Raw genomic sequence first — 12,601 nt, forward strand, 5'->3', positions numbered from 1 at the left:
CATTATCACGAATATCTGCGGCACTGAAAAGACCGCGATGGCATGGACCAAAAGAGGGCGACCTCCCGGCGCGTACAGTGAAACTGGCCAGGGGCAAGCTAAGTGGACTCTCGTGTACCAGTGTATGAACAAAAGGCTTTCCCGACCCAGCCGCGCCCACACCTTCTAGTCCTTGTGGTCACGAGGCAGAGCGTCCGGGACGTCTTTGAGGGGGGCTGGTGCCGAAGTGACCAAGTGTAGCTTGGAGGCCAGACCACACTTTTCGAGTCGAATTCCCCAGGGGACTGTCGGGTGAACAAAAAGACGGTGCTGTGCGCAGCTGGAGAGATTCTAAATCCTGATCTGAAGTAGTACTCATTGTGAAATTATTTGTGTAATGTCTTCTTCATCCTCAGCCCCATTCGGCCTCCTGAGCAGCGTTTTGGAGTCGGCCACGCTGCCGACAACGGAGACCCGAGCCCGTCTCCAAAACCACACAATTTCTAAACGGTTCACCGGGGTTATCAAAAAACACAATTGGGTGTCACGAACTGAAAATCGGTTTTCGGCAAGTTTATTTTAAATCTAGTCAGTGCTGTTAAAGCTGGAGGAAATTTTAGCACCGGCAATAATGACCATAGGTTGGCAGGCTCACTCACGACTGCCCTCATCCCCCCGTCACCACTCACGAGTGAGTGGTGAGTGAGCCTTGCCATCGTTTCGGGCTGTTGAAAAGGACTGAAATTGGCCGACTTGGACTCACCGAATCCTTAATGCCTTCTGAGAAAATGGCTGGCGTGCTTTTTGTTCTGTATGAAAAGCTGCCACGCTATTTGAAGGGTCCCTGAAAGAAGTTTTAGCGATACATGGATGTTCACACTTTCATGTAAAACAATGTCCTAGTAATCGCCTCCTTCAAAAATTTTGTTACAGCGACGAGTATTAGTGGAGTTATTGCAAAGGAACACATCGCATTTTCGCCCAAACCGCGATTCTCCCTCGTTCCGTCCGCATCCTCACCTCGCGCGAGCGTGACTGCCCATGATATCAGCAATTGCTTCTCGGTAACGTCTGCAAGAACATCCGGTGGCGCGCGTCGTCTGCTGCTATATTCTGTGCCGCAGCATCGTTTTGGGGCGCGGCCGACTGACTATCGGCGTTCCGTTTGGGCCGTTTTTAGATACGACGCTCAGAGCATCTCTTGTCGACGGCCCTGTCCTTCCTGCGTGCGTCCGTTGTTGTCCGCGTGCGTCCGTTGTTGTCCGCAGCCACTCACCCCCTCTCCTCTCCGATTGCGAACGCTCTCTCGCGAGGGGCATTGGATTGGATTGGATTGGATTAAATTGGCTTGGCTTCGCTTGGCTTGACTTGGATTGGATTAAAGTGGATTGTGTTGGATTGTGTTGCGTCATAGCCGCGGCACTCTCTCTTTCCGCGGTCTCCTCTCCTTCGGGCGCGATGCGCATATAACCGGTGTGCCGCTCTCAGGCGGCCTTTCGGTCGACGGTGGCTCTCCGCTTGCGCTTGAATCCCCCTCAGCGTCGCATCACACCAGGGTTCCCGCGAGGGGAGGTGGGCGTAATTTTTTTACCACTTAATGAATCCTGCACTCCGCTTACTTCTGGAAAAGATGGAAGGAATGGGGTGGCACTTTTATACTTTTATACGCCTCCACGCCATGCAGAAAGATCACGCGAACAAAGAATGACCCTGTCACCGCGCGTTCGTGGGGACGGCATGTATTCATACATATGGGAGTCTAAAATTTGTGAGAGAATGACTAAAGATTAGCCTCAAAATTTGTTAGATTGAGCACTTACATGCATTCCAAATCGACGTGGGTTTATATATTGCCTAATTGACCTCTCGTTCGCGCCAATGTCGAGCTTGGTCGTGTTGTGTTGACGCCATGCCCGCGAGTACAAAGGCACTTGTAGTATCCAATTCTGTTATTCTATCGGTTATAATTTATAACTGTAATAAAAAAAAAAGCAGCCGAAGGGTTACGCGGTACGGCGCAGGGACTTTTTTAGAGAGCGCTGTACCATCCCTTTCCCCTGCCCCCCCCCCCTCCCCCGTCCCCCCATATATTTCCGGGAAACTTCTAAGCGACCCAGTGTTTATCAACTGCTAGACATGTTCACCGTAAAACAGATATTACGAGTGGTCTCGGCAGTGCAGTGCGAGTTTTGGGGCCGTGCTCGCCTGCCTCTTTGTTTGACTCTGCGTATGATTACACAAAACAACTATTCCACCCTCGCTGCATCCTCTGATGACCTGGAGTCCCTTTTCTCTCTATAAAGGCTGTTCGTTCATTTTTGTACGTGCTCACTGCTACCAAATGCGATATGCGGAGGGTTTGGTTGCCTGACGCGGCCCTACATTCCGCGCCTCCTCCCCCCCCCCCCCCTCGCAAGCCTACCTTGTGTTTTGTTTTAGTGGATGGTAGGAAACTATGCTTACCTATATAAAGACATATTACTTTTGCAAAATACACACATCGGAATTTCGTCTTCTAAAAGTACAATTACATTTTTATATATACAAAGCCCGAGTTTTGAACTGAACAGACGTGCCTATCGTGCGTATCGAGCAAATACATTGACGTTTGATATGATAGTTCCACAGTTCAACCAGAAAGTTTTGTTTGTGATTCGTGAATCGTGCCGCTTAGAAGGCAGAAAAAGAAAAAAAAAACACAGAGCTATGCCGGAATTTGAATCCGCGACTTTGATTACGCTGGCGTGAGGCTACAGCGCACTGCGCCATAAAGTAATTGCACATTACGTGGAAATAACGTGAATACTACATTGAGGCCCACCCTTTCTGTCACATCAATGTTTCTACTTAATCTTAGGGATTCCTGGACGGTTAACTGAACATTTCTTGAATTAAAGTTGCGCAGTAAGGTTCCATGTAGCCCCCACCATATCTGACCTCCAGTTCGGCTGAGACTGTGCTTTTGCCCTGCGGGAATACTCGGCGTGCTTTTGTTTTGGCTGTGGCTACCGTTCTGTCCAGACGGAACAATATACAAGTTCTAAAGTTCCGTTCAGACGGAACGGAGCGCTGCGGGTTATCCTTCCGTCCAGACGGAATACAACTGAGAGCTTAGGGTTCCGTCGAGACGGAGCAGGCGTGAAATTTGTACAGTTCCGTCCAGACAAAAGCAAAATCGGTTGATTAAACTATAAGCTCAGTCTTCGTATTTGGTATATTTGCAGTGTTTGTATGGCAGTTCCAGTTCGAAAGGACGAGTCGGAGCAATATTTTTAGACGGCGAGAAGGGGGTGGACTTGCACTGCCCCACTTATTTATTCGCCAACTTGTATCACGTTTTTCCTTTCTAAGAGACCAGTCTCACCCTTTTGTACGTGCTTTCTTGCACATTAAGTTGGTCAATTCTTTACCTGATTTTGTTGTGTCCACAGTTCAAGGGTCACGTACTAATGTCAGTTGTTTCTTCCGTGAAGTGGTTTTTGCATACCGATTCTTGACTGCTCGTTTTTCTCGCGATTACCTGTCTTCAGTAACCCGCAAAAAATTGATTGATTGATTGATTGATTGATTGATTGATTGATTGATTGATTGATTGATTGATTGATTGATTGATTGATTGATTGATTGATTGATTGATTGATTGATTGATTGATTGATTGATTGATTGATTGATTGATTGAATTATTGAACGCAACGCAGGCGATGAGGCGCGCCGTAGTGGAGGGCTCCGGATTAATTTTGACCACCTGGGGATCTTTAACGTGCACCGAAATCTCGTACACACGGGCATTTTTGCTTTTCGCCTCCATCAGAAAAGCGACCGCCACGGCCGGGAATCGAACCCGTGACCTCGTGCTCCGCAGCGCAACGCCTTAGCCACTGAGCCACCGCGGCGGGTAACCCGCAAAAAAATTGTCCAGAGATTTAACAGAATCCCTGTTTGCCGAGCCCCTGTATAGGACTCTATTCCGTGCTGGCCCAGGTCAGGATGTTTTAAAAAGAGTTAAAAAAATGACAGCACCGGGAGGGGTAAAAACCTTTTTTTACAAGCTGCACACAGAAACACTACCGGTTAAAACGTGGATGCAAAGCAAGGATATTTATTTGCCATGGGGTGCCGATTGCTTCTTGTGCAAGAAGCCCGAAAGTGTAGAACACGTTTTCTTGGATTGTTGGGATGCCGTCTTTTTTTGGGACGTCCTCCAACGAACTCTTAAAAAAGGCCTTCCTCTAACATCCCACGGCATTCGGTACTTATCTGTCATGCCTGAAACTGTACCGCATGACTTGTTTTTTCTCCTGGGGCTGCACGGAATCTGGAGGAGCCGCATGGCTGTTAGAAATGCGGATGTGGATGCGCGTTCAGTGGGCTCCTATTTCGTGGAAAATATTTGTAAATTACGCGAAGTGTTCGTTAAGCAAGGTTGTGATCATGACTTGCTGTCAGTAATGCATGAACTTACTGTAATGAAAGTGCACAAATAGCTGCCAGCTGAAAGTATGGCAGTGATGTTTGAGACAATCAACCATCTTGGTTGACCTCTCCCCTATTTCTTTGTAAGTGTTATGTCTTGGGCAATAAAAAAAAATTCGGATTTGGTGTAGAGGTTGCGCCTCGGAAAATTGCACTAATGCCCCGGGTTCGATTCCCCCATGCTCGATTTTTTTTTTTGCGTGGTTAATTCTGCCAGCGTTTTGTAACAGCTAACTTGGCGCCCGTATACTTTACAACTGACGTGGTGAGAGCAGTCGGTCTTGATTTTGCACTCAACCGGCAACCGGCCGCTCCGCTACCGCTCACTAGAGCCAAGGCCGACGTATCCATCGCCAGAGTTTTGTTCATCTGTAGTTCGTAATGGTGATTACTAAGTAACGGTTATTCTGGCGCTAGTGTTCGGCTGGGTAAATATCAAGGCTGCTGTCGCTGCTTGTTGCGAAGCGGGCGTGGTCGAGGTAGCGGCTTGGAGTTCCGTTTGACGGAGTAAGCGTGAACCGCATGGAGTGTTTTCTCGTTTTCTGCTCGCGAAAATGCGCCGCGCACGCCACAGGCGCGCTGACGCTGCCGCGTAACCACCCGCACGCTGCGCGCGCCGCGGCCGGCGGCGGCTTCGGCAGCGAAATTATGGTGGCTAGACGGGAGCTCGAGCGACCGCTTCTAAGCGCTCTCTAAAATGCCGCTCAAGGTACGCACGAAGTTGCTTGTGCGGTAAAGGAGCTTATAATGTGGGTGAAAACGTAGTATAAAGCATCATCCGCGCCACTAGTGAAAGCGCCCATTCAATACCTGCTGGGGTGGTAAGCCTATATATCCCCGGCGGAGCCAGCCGGCTGTCTCCAGCGCGCCTCCCCATTGGCGCAAGTCGCCAGGCTCTACCTTGAGGCAGCCGGACTCACCAAGCGCCTGCAGACGGCAGGCTGCTGTCCGCGCCATTGCTGCTGCTGCTTCGCTTAGTTTTGCGTAGAGGCCCCAATCTTTCCTTTTCTAGCTTACCTCTCTCTCTTATCACCCTCTTTCTCCTCTCTAATCTTTCATCCCCCTCCCCCTGCAATGGGTTGTATGCAGGTGAGCCCCCCGATGGGATCAAATACCCCAGTGCACTTCCTTTCCTTTTTCCACCCGAATCACTTTGTAGTAGTAGTCCTCCCACTGCCGCGCGCGACTTCTAGCCAAGACAAATCGGGCAGATGCTGCCGCGGGCGCGGAATCGTCAACGCGGCGTCGGAAAAACGCACGCGCAACGCCGACGCGCGCGAAGCGCGGGACAAAACGCTACATGCGGTTCGGCCTTTTAGAGTTAGCCCGATCGCCTTTCTTGAGTTTTGTTGAATTTTACCCCACCGTTCAAACCGCTTCGGCTCATTGAGTAGCAAGAGTCACATTTGATTAATAGTCACTCTCAATGATTACAGATGATAGGCCGTTGCAAGACGGTGTTACAAAACGCTGGCACAACCGCGCAAAAAAAAAAATAAGAACTCAGGTTCGAGGGGAGTCGAACCCGGCACATTAGTTCAATTATCCGAGGCGCAACCTCTACTCCATATCCGAAGACTGAGCAGGGGTCTAATCAGCCGGTTTTGCTTTCGTCTGGGTCGACGGAACTGTACAAATTTCACGCCGGCTCCGTCGGCACGTACGGGACGCTAAGCTCTCAGTTGTATTCCGTCTGGACAGAAGGATAACCCGCAGCGCTCCGTTCCGTCTGGACGGAACTTTAGCACTTGTATATCGTTCCGTCTGGACGGAACGCTAGCCACAGCCTTTTGTTTTACGCTTCCGCTAAAAACTTCGGTCGATACTGATTCCTTATTACCAAATAAGCATTCCGTAACCCCTCTTGTGCTCTTAACTGAGCTTATATATTCTAGAAACATTGCTGGTCGCACGCGAATATGCAGTTTGCGACCTCGGGAAACAAATTGTTGCCAAAGAGAACGGCCGAAGCATTATAAGCCGAACTACGGATTGCATTAGCGCTAGTGTTGACTTGTATGCATTTTGTGGACCGTACTATGTTTATTACACTCTAGAAACTAACAGAACAGTGCCACATTCATTACATCCCGAATGTTGTCGGGGCGCATGCAGTCTTCGCTTCTCGATCGATTCCCGGCGACCGATCAGTATTTTCGGCTTCTTCGGTCAGCGACCCAGTCACACCACGCGGACTTTCAATCGGCCGACGTGTTCGTGTCGCCGTCGTCGTCGAGTGACAAGGCCCTCTGCGATCTCGGAATCGGCGTCGCCGTAGTGTAGTCGTGTCATCCTAGCCAACGCGCCCTAACGAGAAGCGTGACAATAGAGTAAAAAAAGATAAATATGGACGAACACGACAGCGTTAGGCGTGCTGCAGGAAGTACTGATTAACTGAACGCGCCGCTGCGACCCGTCGACGCTGATCAGACGACGGTTATCTTCGCCGGAAGTGCGAGAAAAGGCCGTCCAATGACAGGGTTTCTGCTTCGTGGCGCACGTGGCAGAATAGATGACGTACACCCAGGAAAATGGCGGAGCCCAAAAACACCCAAGACTTTGCAACAAAAGTGTGAGCTTTCCGCTGGACGTAAAAATGTTATACTTTGCACAGATGACGTCGACCCCCAAACCTAACGATTGTGCTAGTTCATTTAGTGTGCTCGCGACGCCTTTCAGGGCCCCTTTAAAGGGTGCTCAAAGGATGGTGCAACGTCCCTGCAGCTCGTAGACTTCGTTTCCCATTCGTTGTGGTTTTCCGTATACTTTCTTTCCCTGTTGCCGTTTGTTAACCGCGTTATCACGAAAATCGCGTCACGTTTTACTTCCGATACTGTGTTATAGGTGCAAGCCAATAAAACGTTTTCAATATTCGGTTCACTTACTAGGCATCCGCGAATCCAACAAATTAGTCTTGTGCATAACAAGTTGAGTGCGGGAAAGCAATAGTTAGTAATTCGCCATCCATTGTTCTGTTGTATTCTTTATATAACTTATTTGATTGGTGTGCACCTTAACATGGGCATGGATGTTGTTCCTGCAAGCATTTGCATGTTGTTTTTTAGAGCGCTGCAATGAAAGCAAGCGTAAGTAGGCAGAGATTATTTTTCTACTTTTGTTAAAGGCTACCCCGAGACGGCTTGGAAGGTTATGAGACAAATATTCAAACCGAAACATTTACTATGTGACACACATGCACTTACCTTAAATATATTCAAGCAGGACACGGTAATTTTGTTAGTACCCGAAAATTATCTGATAAATAATAAAACCAAGACATGGCGTATATGATAAGCCTGAGGTATCAATAAATATAATTAAAAACTTTGGGTTGCTTGAAGCGGAATATTTTAATAAATGTTTTTGTGATATCAAAACACCATCTGGTAAGTTAGGTGATGTCTCTTCATTCTATGAAGTCACTACAAGTTTTTCTCGTACCAGCCAATAATATAAGCATTGTTCGGACGTTATTGGCGCAAGTAACAGGAATTCTGCTGACATTCACTAGCCTCATGTCAGTCTCTGAAGCACGTAACCGGAATAAGGGAACAGCATCAAATAAGTTCAGGCTTGCATTTAAAATTTAGTACGACCAATACGATATTAAAATGGCGAATATTTCCGCAGGTGATAGGAAGGGCGCCTGCGGTTACGTACCTGATCCCGTTTTACCTGTGCTTTAAAGGTACCGCAGAAGTTTCTCGTCTGCGCGGACAAGAGTTTTCTTGAAAACACAACACCCCACAGACTCGAAGCGTAGATATCGTAAGGCAATTGAAATAAAACGGCAATGTGTACACAAAGAATTAATCATTAAAATTAGTGGCGAATTATAATCCACACAGCAGTTTCTATCGACTACAGTTAAAGCGTTCGGCTGACAGAATCACAATGTACTAATAAATAAGCTGTATGCTTAGGGAATGAGTGAACGCACTGTTCAACTCATACCCTTCCCGAAAGCCGCATCTATTTATTCAGAACGGCACCTCCTGTGGTGCTCGTGCTGCGGAGCTCAGGGGAAAACAAAACTCCCAAGCATTTCCCCGAGGGTGAACATGGTTAAGTGCGAATGCACGGGGTGATGCTATGAGGGGGAGTAAAGTTAAAATCCGTTGGCATTCGCCCGTGAGCGCGCGCGAGCCGACCCACGGAGGTCTGGCAGTTTATCGCTGCATATATAGGGGGGTACGCCGCGCCGAGCGCGCCGAGCCAGGTGGCTGAGAGAGGAGGTGAGCGCAAGGGGAGAGGGACAGCGGCGCACGGCAGCTGCAGCCGAGCGAGAGGGAGAGGAGAGAGTGTGACGTCACGGTGGAGAGAGAGGCGCGCGGCAGCTGCTGGGGAGAGGAGGCGCGCTGTGACGTCATACCATGACGTCACGGCGCGAGGAGCGGTGCGGGGAGCGGCGCGCACCCGCGCAGCCACGGCGAGGAGGCGGAGCGAGCGCGGTCACGTGGTGAAGTGACGTCACCGCGCCGTTGCTACCGACGCTCCTCTCCGCTCCACGCCGTTGCTAGGGAGAGGAGGACTGCGGACGCCGCCGCCGCCGCCGCCGGCGGTGGAAGGTTTGGGGTCGCTTATAAAGTGCATTCGCACTTAAAACACGTTTCGCGCCACGGTCGACGACATGCGAAAGCAGCAACGCCGTGCGAGAGTATATAAAAAAGGACTGCGGTGTTTAGATATACTTGGGATGTTTCTTGCGCGCGATATAACGCTCAGTTCCGTCTGCAATGTGGAATATTTGCGGTTTTGGGGGTATGATTTTCGAAATAATTATTTAATTTATATGATAGGAATTTATAAGTCACCTTTGCTGTCTTATCTGTCCCTTAAATCAACTTCCACAATAAAAGCGTAGTCATTTCTATGGCCACAAACACCTTTGTACCCACACCAATCATAGGTACTAGCACCATACCGACGGGCGTGCCCCATAATACAGAGAGCATCTCAATCAAAACGAATATGAACCAATTATGGGTGTAAATTGCAACGATCGAAAAGTGATAAGGTGGCAATTTGCGAGTAGTAAACGTTTTGGTTTTTCAATCTGTTTTCTTCTTTTAGTTTTTATTTTGTGGGCGTAGATTGTCGGTGTTGTATTGGCCATTATTGAACTGGACGCAATACTTGGCGTACTTTAAAGGTTGTCGAACGCGTGCTTGCTGCGGCAATGAGCAACATGTGTGTAGCTCTCAACAACGTTGTACAATACTTCACTAGTACACTCTTGCCGAACTTACAGACTAAATGATCGTTTTAACACATTCGCGATACTTTCAACATTGTGGTGGTAATAATACTTTTTATTTGATATGGATCGGCAGAACTGCACAATAATACCTTTTTTTATTAGAGTAGAAAAGCTTCGGTTAAGTGTGAGCCCTCCGGCTCTCTCCAAGCTCCCAGCGATGCCTTTTCAGAGGCGCCCCCGAGAGTGCGTTGTAAAATGAAATTCTATTTTGCTCCTTCTGTTCCGTCCTATAGTTACCCGATCTCAAGAGGCAAGCTCTGTCAGCAGGGCTAATCTCTTCGGGTTTTATTCCAGGTGCTCCTCTCTCTCTCTCTCTCTCTCTCTCTCTCTCTCTCTCTCTCTCTCTCTCTCTCTCTCCTCTCTCTCTCTCTCTCTCTCCTCTCTCTCTCTCTCTCTCTCTCTCTCTCTCCTCTCTCTCTCTCTCTCTAAAACAACTTTTGTTAGTAATTTGCCACTTTTCAACATCCCGGACAAGTCCAAAGCAAATCCAACCGCCAGTTTCGGTCGCTCGCCACATTTATTGCAACCCGTCCCTGCTGCCGCGAGCATAGGCCATTTTCTGATTGTCAACGATAAAGAAAGTCTCCGTAGCCTATGCCTGCGGGCCGCCAGTTATGCGTGCAATACTCCATATCTGTAATTCAGCGCCAAAAATTATTTGTGTGCCTTCTTAGACTTGCCTTCTTCGTTGGCAAGAGTATAAGAAACGCAACATTTACTTTCCCTTTTACCTTGGCCCAGGCATTTGTCTGCGCACACGTGGGATTTTGTCAATAACACTAGAAGGCGCGCAACGAACTGATCAACTTCCGCGTTCGGAGGAATTGTTCCGCTGCAGTCAGAGCGAGCTCGTCTAGCCATCTGTCTTGTGCGCGAAACAGGTGGGGAGCTACGTCAAAACAACGGTCGTTGAAGCAGACGGCAAAATGATCGAGGCTGCAGACCCGTTTGGCGGCGAGAACAGGCGAAAACACCACGACGCGCAAGCGGTTTAGTGTGCTGGAAACGCTCGGTATTAATGCCTATTTCCTGAGCCTTTGCAAGGTACTCCGCGAGTGATGGTCTTGCACGGAAGGACTCACAAAGACGAGACTGCACACCTCCATTAGGGAATTTCAGCTCAGCGCGTTTACGCTTCGCTCGGTTCGTGGTCTCCAGCGGAGGCGGCACGAGAACGAGGCTTTATCCAGCAGATCGGCCGCACGCGCCAGAGAGCCCTTTACGGCGTCATGTATCAATCATGATAGAGTTATCCCAGGAATAACAACAAAGATCGATATTATTATGCTACAACTGACAAATAATGAAATATTTTGTGTTTTGGGTATTTGCGTACTCATTTTAGCGATGATATAGTTCGAGCATTGACGATGTTAAAGCAGAAAGAGGCTCGCGTGCTGTAATAGTCGGCAGTGCGTGTTTTTCGTCAGCCACTGCCGCCTATTTCCGCTGAATACTGCTGTTGCAAAATGCCGAAGAGCAAACTGCAGGACCGACCCCTCCTGTCTCCGCTGAAATGTTTCGAAATATTACGCTTCCTGTGCCTAGTAGACACCGGTGAAAAACGGGGCTACCCCTCTCAATTCGCGGTCTTCTGGGTATTCATGCGATTGACAGTGGCGTCTTTAGAGCGTATTTTCGATTTGGGAAAAAAGACGTGCGCAGGCACAGCGAACCTTGCGCATACATGAAGCAGTATCGCCTCAGACGGTGTCAGTTCCTGGCGACGAGGCCCTTTGAATAGCAGTTCGGCGGCTAGCTTACCCGAACTGGCTGTGCGAGCTTCAGAAGCTTTTTAGGCAGCACAGCTCGACCGTATCGCCATTGCCGAAGGAAGTTTAAGGCACATCGAAGAATGGTTCTTCTGACTTCTGGATTACGTTAATAATCCCACATGGCACAACCTTATAACACGCAAAGCACTTTTCCCAGGCAAACCGCAAATACCCTAGACTGTGATGTATACTTTTCCAGTCCAACTTTCTGGCCCATGAGCTCATTTTTTTTGTTTACGTTAAAGGCGCTGAACTTACGTATTGCTGGGCCTAATTGATGGCACACCACGAGCAATATGCCGAGCATTAATAAACCAGCAGTGTTGCTTGGCGCCCAGACGCGAGTCCTCGAAATGAAGTATCAGACCAAGACGTTCTGTGTCGCTAAACGGGCCTGCAGCCTCACTCATTATGTCGCGTTCTTTAAAGACCATCGTTTTGGCGTAACTTCCAGCCTGTTTCACGCACAAGACAAATGACCTGGTGAGTCCGCTCTGACTGCACAGAAAGAAACTCTGAGCCCACGAGTTGATCAGATTATTTGGTGCTTCTTAGGGTTATCGACAAAATTACATGAGTGGGTACCAGGCTGATGAATGTCTGGGCCAAGGAAAATAAATGTAAATGCGGCCATTTATGATCGTTTGTCGCCTAATTTCCTGGACGACTTTATGGCCACTGTGCCATGGACCATATCAAAGGGACATTCAGCGGCGCCGCACTCAATCAAGCGGAAGCACGTGATTGCTGTGATTTAATTTGTATTTATTGTTTTTCTCGCAGTAAATATGCAGACGGGCAGGCTCCATGCAACACATGGAGGGAAGCATAATTTCCTGCATGTTCCAACAGAACCATGCCGCGGAGAACCCCCAGCGCAGACAACGGGGCGGTACGTGGCGCCGTCGACCACGTCTCCACATCATCCACGTGAACAGAGCTGCTCCTGACGAGGCAGGGCTCAGGTTCACGCATTCTTTTGATATTATTTGCCTGTTTTTAGCGCCCCTTACCTCAGCCAGAAATATATCATCCGAGCCACCGGTACCAGGTTGTTTTTGCTAGCACAAGGCTTAGTACAGAATCGTTGCGCTACTTTTTTATTTCACCCAT

This window comes from Haemaphysalis longicornis, unplaced genomic scaffold (assembly GCF_048455015.1).
Source record: "Haemaphysalis longicornis isolate Haplotype H1 unplaced genomic scaffold, Haemaphysalis longicornis Haplotype H1 scaffold_1, whole genome shotgun sequence".
In the NCBI taxonomy this organism is placed as follows: domain Eukaryota; kingdom Metazoa; phylum Arthropoda; class Arachnida; order Ixodida; family Ixodidae; genus Haemaphysalis; species Haemaphysalis longicornis.